An 8,879-nucleotide genomic window follows, 5' to 3' on the forward strand; every position below is an offset into this window, starting at 1 on the left:
GAGAGAGAGAGAGAGAAGGAACAGGGAGAGCCCAGAGAGAGAGAGAGAAGGAACAGGGAGCGCCCCGAAAGAGAGAGAGAAGGAACAGGGAAAGCCCTGAGAGATAGAGAGAGAGAAGGAACAGGGAGAGCCCCGAGAGAGAGACAGAAAAGGAACAGGGAGAGCCCCGAGAGAGAGAGAGAACCCTGAGAGAGAGAGAGAGAAGGAACAGGGAGAGCCCAGAGAGAGTGAAGGAACAGGGCGAGTCCCGAGAAAGTGAAGGAACAGGGAGAGCCCTGAGAGAGAGAAGGAACAGGGAGAGCCCTGAGAGAAGGAACAGAGAGAGCCCCGAGAGAGAGAAGGAACAGGGAGAGCCCTGAGAGAAGGAACAGAGAGAGCCCTGAGAGAGAGAAGGAACAGGGAGGGCCTCGAGAGAGAGAAGGAACAGGGAGAGCCCCGAGAGAGAGAAGGAACAGGGAGAGCCCCGAGAGAGAGAGCCGAGAGAGACACAGAGAGAGGGAATAGGGAGAGAGAGAGAAGGAATAGGGAGAGAGAGAGAGAGAGAGAGAGAGAGAAGGATTAGGGAGAAAGAGAGATACAGAATAGGGAGAAAGAGAGAGAAGGAATAGGGAGAGAGAGAGAGAAGGAATAGGGAGAGGGAGAAAGAGAGAGAGAGGGAGAAAGAGAGATGGGAGGTAGGGAGAGAGAGAAGGAATAGGAAGAGCCCAGAGAAAGAAAAGGAATAGGGAGAGCCCCGAGAGAGATAGAGTGAAGGAACAGGGAGAGCCCAGAGAGAGAGAAGGAATAGGGAGAGCCGAGAGAGAGCAGAGAGAGAGACGGAGAGAGAGAAGGAACAGGGAAAGCCGAGAGAGAGAGAGGGAGAGGGTGAAGGAACAGGGAGAGCAGAGAGAGAGAGAGAGAGTGAAGGAACAGGGAGAGGAGAGAGAGAGAGAGTGAAGGAACAGGGAAAGGAGAAAGAGAGAGAGTGAAGGAACAGGGAAAGGAGAGAGAGGAAGGAACAGGGAGATGGAGAGAGAGGGAGAAGAGAGATAGAGAGGGAGAGGAGAGAGAGAGAGAGAGAGAGAGAGAGAGAGGGAGAGGAGAGAGAAAGAGGGAGAGAGACAGAGATAGAGGGAATAGGGGGAGAGAGACGGAATAGGGAGAGGGAGAGAGCAAGAGAGAGAGAGAAGGGAGAGGGAGAAAGAGACAGACAGGGAGAGACACAGAGAGAGATGGAATAGGGAGAGAGAGAGTGTGAAGGAACAGGGAGAGCCCCGAGAGAGAGAAGAAATTGGGGAAGCTGGGACAGACATAGGGAGAGCTGGGAGAGACACAGGAGAAATAGGGGGAGCTGGGAGAAACATAGGAAAAATAGGGAGAGCTGGGAGAGACACAGGAGAAATAGGGAGAGCTGGGAGAGACACAGGAGAAATAGGGGGAGCTGGGAGAGACATAGGCAAAATAGGGGGAGCTGGGAGAGACATAAGAGAAATAGGGGGAGCTGGGAGGGACATAGGAGAAATAGGGGGAGCTGGGAGAGACATAGGAGAAATAGGGGGAGCTGGGAGAAACATAGGAAAAATAGGGAGAGCTGGGAGAGACACAGGAGAAATAGGGGGAGCTGGGAGAGACATAGGAGAAATAGGGGGAGCTGGGAGAGACATAGGAGAAATAGGGGGAGCTGGAAGAGACATAGGAGAAATAGGGGGAGCTGGGAGGGACATAGGAGAAATAGGGGGATCTGGGAGGGACATAGGAGAAATAGGGGGAGCTGGGAGGGACATAGGAGAAATAGGGGGAACTGGGAGAGACATAGGAGAAATAGGGGGAGCTGGGAGGGACATAGGAGAAATAGGGGGAGCTGGGAGGGACATAGGAGAAATAGGGGGAGCTGGGAGGGACATAGGAGAAATAGGGGGAGCTGGGAGAGACATAGGAGAAATAGGGGGAGCTGGGAGGGACATAGGAGAAATAGGGGGAGCTGGGAGGGACATAGGAGAAATAGGGGGAGCTGGGAGGGACATAGGAGAAATAGGGGGAACTGGGAGAGACATAGGAGAAATAGGGGGAGCTGGGAGGGACATAGGAGAAATAGGGGGAGCTGGGAGGGACATAGGAGAAATAGGGGGAGCTGGCAGAGACATAGGAGAAATAGGGGGAGCTGGGAGAGAGGAAAAATAAGGGGGATACGGGAGAGACATAGGAGAAATAGGGGGACCTGGGAGAGAGGAGGAATAGGGGAAGATGGGAGAGAGAGAGGAGTAATAGGGAAAGCCGGGAGAGACATAGGAGAAATAGGAGAAGCTGGGAGAGACATAGGAGATATAGGGGGAGCTGGGAGAGACATAGGAGAAATAAGGGGAGCTGGGAGAGACATAGGAGAGAGAGGGGGACCTGCTAGAGAGAGAGGAGTAATAGGGGGGAGATGGGATATAGAAGGTAACAATAGGGAGAGACAGTATACAGGAGGAATAGGGGAGACAGGATGAATAAGGACAGACAGCAGTTTAGGTATAGGGGGAGATGAGAGGAGAATAGGGGAAACAGAAAAGAGTGAGAAGAAATCAGGGGAGATGGAAGAGAGAGTAAGAGGAGGAGGAATATGGTGAGATGAGTGACAAAAGGAAACTAATGGTGGAGATGCAGAGAGAGATACCTTATGTAGTTTTGGAGTGTGAAGAGAAGGTCTTAAACAGTCCCTGTATGCAGTCCTCTGTGACGCTGCTGAACATCAGTCGCTGATGCCAGGGTTTAATCTACCATTTCATTACCGGCACTATAACCCGGAAGTGTGGCTCCTCTGAATGAGGAGCGGCTCGTGTGGTTCCACCTCCAGGCCAGCAGACTGTCTATATTGCACGCCGCTCAGTGCTCACCCACCCGCTCAGATTAACAATGCCCCCATTGCCAAGGGGCTTGGACGCTGACCGCGTCATGACATCATCGCGCAATGATGGGGCCACGCATTAGTGAGAATTCTTTGCTGACTGAGCATGGCACCACCCGGGAGGGTGTACTGCCCAGTAAGCCTGCGCTCAGCCAAACCGGCCCATTTAGCCATCGGCCCTTCTGGCATTTGCCAGAAGTGCCTGACGGCCAGTCCGGCACTGATGATAACATACTGTGATGCAACACTATATATACATACACAGACATACAAACAATTAACACTGACGGTGCTCACCTGTCTGCCCCCGCCGTCCCCCTCGCCACGCCGCTCGCTGTGCTTTCAGCGTGTCCGGCGCGATGACATCATCAGGAAGGGGACATCCAGGAGCCCCGTCTCAGAACATGTTTCCCGGTTGCTAAGCAACCGCTATATCTGCCAAAAAAAAAGTAATAAACATGAAATACAGTACATACAATTGTTGAAAGACATATACACTTAAAAACAAATAAACCTGAGAATACACTGATGTTACTTTATATTTTGAATTCCTGATTTATAACAAACTACCAAAAAAAATGCTATTCGACGACAAAATTATCCAAAGTATATTCCTACAACCGACTATATAACTCTTACAAAAAACATTGCAGAGGTAACATTTCATTTAGTCCCTTCGGATTTATAGTGTTGAGATGGTATATCCATCTACTTTCTTTCTGTAAAACGATTTTATCCCTATTACCCCCTCTTTTATTAAAGGGTACGTGATCAATTATAATTGAGTGTATACTGGCCACATTGTGTTTCACCATCGCACAGTGTCTAGCCACCGGCTGTTCACTAGAACCGGTTTCCAATGCTTGCCTAATGGCGCTCCTATGAAGCGCCATTCGCTCATTGAATTGTCTCTGGGTCTTTCCCACATAGGCCAGACCGCAGGGACAACTCAACATGTAGATCACGTGTGTAGTCGTGCAGGTAACAGGGAAATTAATTTTGAAACGCTTGCCTGTGTGGGGATGACTAAATGTATCTCCTGTCAATAAAGATCTACATGTAACACATCCCAAACAACGATAGCATCCTGCTCTACGGGACAAAAAATTGGTTTTCATGGATTTCTCAAAACCAGTTATGTCCAGTTTCACTACTTGGTCCCGAATGTTTGAATTCCTGGTATAACTGGGCAGAAGCTCAGCATCCCGTAAAGACACCAGGTCCGGGTCACTGGTTACAATTGGCCACCAATGTTTGGTCATACGATTAACTTGCTGACTATTTGGACCAAATTTATTGAACCATGGGATCCTCTGTTTAACTAATACTGCATCTCTGTTTTTTTTGGACTTGAAAGTCTCCTCCCTAGGGATATTAACTACTTTTTGTTTCAGCCACAAAAGGTGTTGACGTTTATACCCTCTCTCAACAAACTTTTCCAACATATCATCTAGTGCTTGGTTCACCAGAGCTGGATCTGAGGTAATTCTTTTTACCCTCAAAAACTGTGAATAGGGCAAACCCTTACGCAGGGGCAATGGGTGGAAACTTTCATGACGCAACAACGTATTTCTATCGGTCTCCTTGCTATACAATGACGTACTGAGTTGGTGACCCTGACAATATATGTTGACATCCAAATATTGGATAGACTCCCTGCTCATTTTATATGTGAGCCTAACTGGACTACTGCAAGAATTTTGTGACTCTAATAGGGAAACAAGTTCAACTTCTGGACCACTCCACAATATCAAAAGATCGTCAATAAATCTCAAATATAATATAACATGCGGGTTTAAAACTCCTTCTGGATATAGTAGCTGCTGTTCCACACTATGCATATATGCGTTGGCATATGCCGGAGCCACTGCCGACCCCATGGCACAGCCTGCCCTGTGAATGTAGTATTCTCCATCATGGTAAAAATTATTTCTGGTCAGAACTAATGTTAGTAATGCCAGAAAAAATTCCACCGACGGTCCAATATAATTGGGATTATCCGTAATTAACCTCTTTACTGCTTCAATCCCCTCCTTGTGAGGTATGCATGTATACAAGCCTGTAACATCTGCACTGCATAATACTACATTCTCAGGCAATGATTTCAAAGCCTGCAACCACAACAATAAATCAGTAGAATCTTTCAAATACGACTGTAACCCTTGTATGCACGGGTTTAACAATGTATCCAAATATGTCGCCACTGGTTGGAATAAAGATTCCCTGGCTGAGATGATCCGCCTACCAGGGGGATCAGTCATGCTTTTATGGATCTTAGGTATTGTATAATACAAAGGGACAATGGGGAATTCAACCTGTAATGCCAAACATAACTCTTGATTAATTACCTTATTTTGCAATGCATTAAATAACATAGAGTTTAATTCAGATTGGAACATCAAAGTGGCATCTGATGTTAACGGTTCATAGGTATCAACATCATTAAGCTGACGTAAACATTCTCTCCGATACGCCCCTAGATCTTGCACAACTACACTACCACCCTTATCAGCTCCCCTTATGATAATATCTGTCCTTTTAGACAAAGACCTCCAAGCCGCCATTTCATCCCTATTAAGATTATGGCGATGAAATGACTCCTGCTGTAAATCTAGGTCCTGTTTGTCCAACAACCTCGTGAACGTTTTAATAGACGCGTTCTGCGAGGAAGGATCAAAATTAGATCTTGACGTTATCTTTTTCAATCGGGATGGTACTGCTGACATAAATGAGGATTGTGTATTATCCGTATGCTTACAAAAAAATTCTTTAAGGCGAAGAGTTCTGTTAAACTTATAAGTGTCTATCTTCCATTGAAAAGAGTCCACTTTAGATGTAGGTACAAACGAAAGTCCTTTAGAGAGCACTGACAGTTCAGCCTGTGTCAAGGGGGAGGCTGACAAATTGAACACTAGGTCCTTGGCCGGTGTGGCGGTTTTCTTCCGCTGCCTCTCATTCTGTCCCGACCTCCTCGTCTGCCTCGACCTCCTATGTAGGGGGTGTAGAACGTGGATCGGGTCTGCAGGCCTAAAGGGAGAACTTGATCCATAGGGGTATCCATTTGTGCTTCCGCCTCGCTAGCTGAGGTGCTTGATCCTTGTGTAGCTCCTAAATTCACTCTATATCGTCTGAATTTTGGATTACTGACTCTGGATCCTCTGGAACCCGTGTTGTCAATCCAGGAGTAAACTCGGCGCTGTTCACAATCCTGTTGGACTTTTGCTAGCTTATCCTTATTAAAGGTTATTAAGTCGCTTTTATATTGCGCCATCTGAGAAGTGAGCTTCTCCATCCATTTATTGTCAGAATCCTCCAACAAGCTGTTTTTATGAATACTTTCAAATTCTTGTATCTTCTCCCTGGTCAACTGTAACTCTCTTGTGGACTCTTCTATGACCAGCAGTAACAGGTAAATAGAAGACTTATTTAGTATTGATATCCACTTGTGACAAAATGCCACATTGTATCTCCCAATGGTGGGCATATTCCTTAACCTAAAACCACGTGGGATCTGTTTGCTCTTATAGTAATCGGAAAGACTTATCCCATGATATAAATAATCACATTCCTTTTGTTTAAGCTTTAACCATTGCTTGTAAAGTACATCAGGTGTACTCATTACAGGTTCGTCTTCCAATGCTTGTTTATATAGTATAGTACCAGCTGATATTGTTTGGAAACAATTCAATATTATTTTGCACCTGCATATGAGCTAAGTAAGAAAAATGACTTAACTGTGAATTATCTTATTTCATTAAGTAATCAGCTAAAGGAGATACAGACTTCTGTGATAGGCACACAACCAGTTCCTGTGGAAGGTGCTTGTCATAAACTAAAACCTGGTGATGAGTTAATGGTCTGGAATTTCTTGAGATCAGGCTCGTTGACAGACCTGTGGGAAGGACCTTATCAAGTCTTGCTGACAACTCTGATGGCTGTTAAGATAAAGGAGAAGACCACGTGGATCCATGCCATGCATTGTAAAAGAGTCATGCCTCCTGAGACAGCCCAAGCAGAGTAGATCCTCCAAGACACAGCCTCAAAGCAGCCAGTGAAAGCAACAAGTGAGTGGTTTTTATGGGCACAATAAACCCCGGGCCACTTGCCAACGCAGTAATTCTAAAGAGATATGCAACTCTAAAGAGTACTGTGAAGATCCAGACCATGCTGAACAGAGCAATGCTGTTGGGCCCAAGGCTAGATTCGAGACTTTGGGGGTGAATTCTCTCCTGGGGAACTCTGATTGTATTGACTTTTACTTTAATCGAATTTACTTTGTACATTTCAATATTAACGGATAATGTGAAGAATTACACAAATATTTTAGGTAATATATCCCAGAGGACCATGACTGACACTTTCCTGATATATACTAATAGTATGACAAATAACAAGCATGTTCGCAAGGCTTTGCAACAGAAGGATCACAGAAATTAGTTTTCAGGAAATTCAATGATAGAAATGCATGATAGAATTGCTAGCACACTTAATGAGACCAATTGTTGGGTTTGCACTTTGCACACACTTGTCTATGAATGTAGAGTCAGGCTTACCTATGCCAGCACACTTCACTAGCACAGCTTATATGTTAAATAGAGAATGGTCATAAACATCCCAGAGGAAAAATACCTGTGCTAATCATGCCTGCTTTACGAGTTCTAGTTGGTATTACAGTAATGACAAATGTTTTTATTGAAGGATCAGATTTTAGTTCAATTAAAAAGGAAATGTGTACTTTTAGCAATGCAACTTGTATGGATGCTGCATGAATTAACACAGCTTACTTTATGGCATATATGGGATATATTTATACCACTGCAGGCTTGCCTATACCTAATGTAATTTTTCCTTTATCTATTATATGTTTAGATAATGTTATTTCAGAAATTTTTAATGTGGTGGACCAAATGGAGGAGGAATTGATTGACTCTATTAATCAGACAGTGGAGGAAGTTGCTCAAATGAGAAAAGTAATTTTACAGAATACGATGGCATTAGATCAGTTGTTGGCAGCAGAAGGTGGTACATGTTCAGTTGTAGGACAGGAATGTTGCACCTATATTGATGATAACAAAGCAGAGATTGCTGGACATTTGACGAAGGTGGCAGAGATGCAGAAGGAATTATGGAAGATAGGAGGAAGAGCAGGTGGTTGGGACCCTTAGGGATGGCTAGGTATAAGCATTACCAAACTCATTTCGGGAATTATGCAGTACATTGTATTTGGGACCATGGTAATAGGTATAGTGTACATGAGTATCAAATGTGGGCCTACAATATGGGTACGATGCTGTAAAAGGATAAAGAAGATAGAAACACAGCATGAGTTGACCATTGTGGTAATAGATGAGGAGACTCTGTTAGGTCACGGTCCATTATCAGAGGAGAGATCTCAGGTTCTGTATAGTGAAATGATGCAATCCTATGAAAGTCTACAAACAACACTACCTGTTGATACATATCAGACTTTGTGCGATGATGAAGTTGTTGTACATGAGAATTTCATATATGAGTTAGGTGATGAGGGAGGTAACGCAAATGATGATGAATATGTTACGCATTAATTAATTGCTAGCTTCAACTAGCTATATTATTCCTTTCATAGCCACACCGGAAGGTTCATTTAAAATATAGGGACCCCCCTTGTCTGGTACGGTGAGTATTAGCATACAATCCTATCCCTATCCAAGTTACCTTTACATATGTTGTATGTCTTTACTTACTCCTCCCTAGTGATTCATTTGAGAAGAACCTTCTTGATTTGTGTAAGTGGAGTATGAAACTGATAAGTTTCAGAGAAGGGAATGATATGGTGGCGTGAAGACAATATGGTGGCTGAATGAAACCATTGCTAATTGTTTTCTATATAGATATGCTTTTAATGACTATTTCTAATATGTGCACTCATTTCACTAAATAATGCAACCATAGCAAGATTTGCAAGGCTATGAGGAAGTACACCCAGCTGCATGCTATGTCTAGGCTTAAAATACCAGGTTGAGGTAGGCCAGTT

At 44.6% G+C, this 8,879-nt stretch overlaps 1 pseudogene; it reads left to right on the forward strand.

The window, feature by feature from the left end:
• Positions 1–7,662: 7,662 nt before the first annotated feature.
• Positions 7,663–8,430, forward strand: LOC148511746 (uncharacterized; annotated as a pseudogene).
• The last annotated feature ends 449 nt before the right edge of the window (positions 8,431–8,879 follow it).

This window comes from Taudactylus pleione, unplaced genomic scaffold, assembly GCF_031769625.1.
Source record: "Taudactylus pleione unplaced genomic scaffold, aTauple2 ptg000296l, whole genome shotgun sequence".
NCBI classification, from domain to species: Eukaryota; Metazoa; Chordata; class Amphibia; order Anura; family Myobatrachidae; genus Taudactylus; species Taudactylus pleione.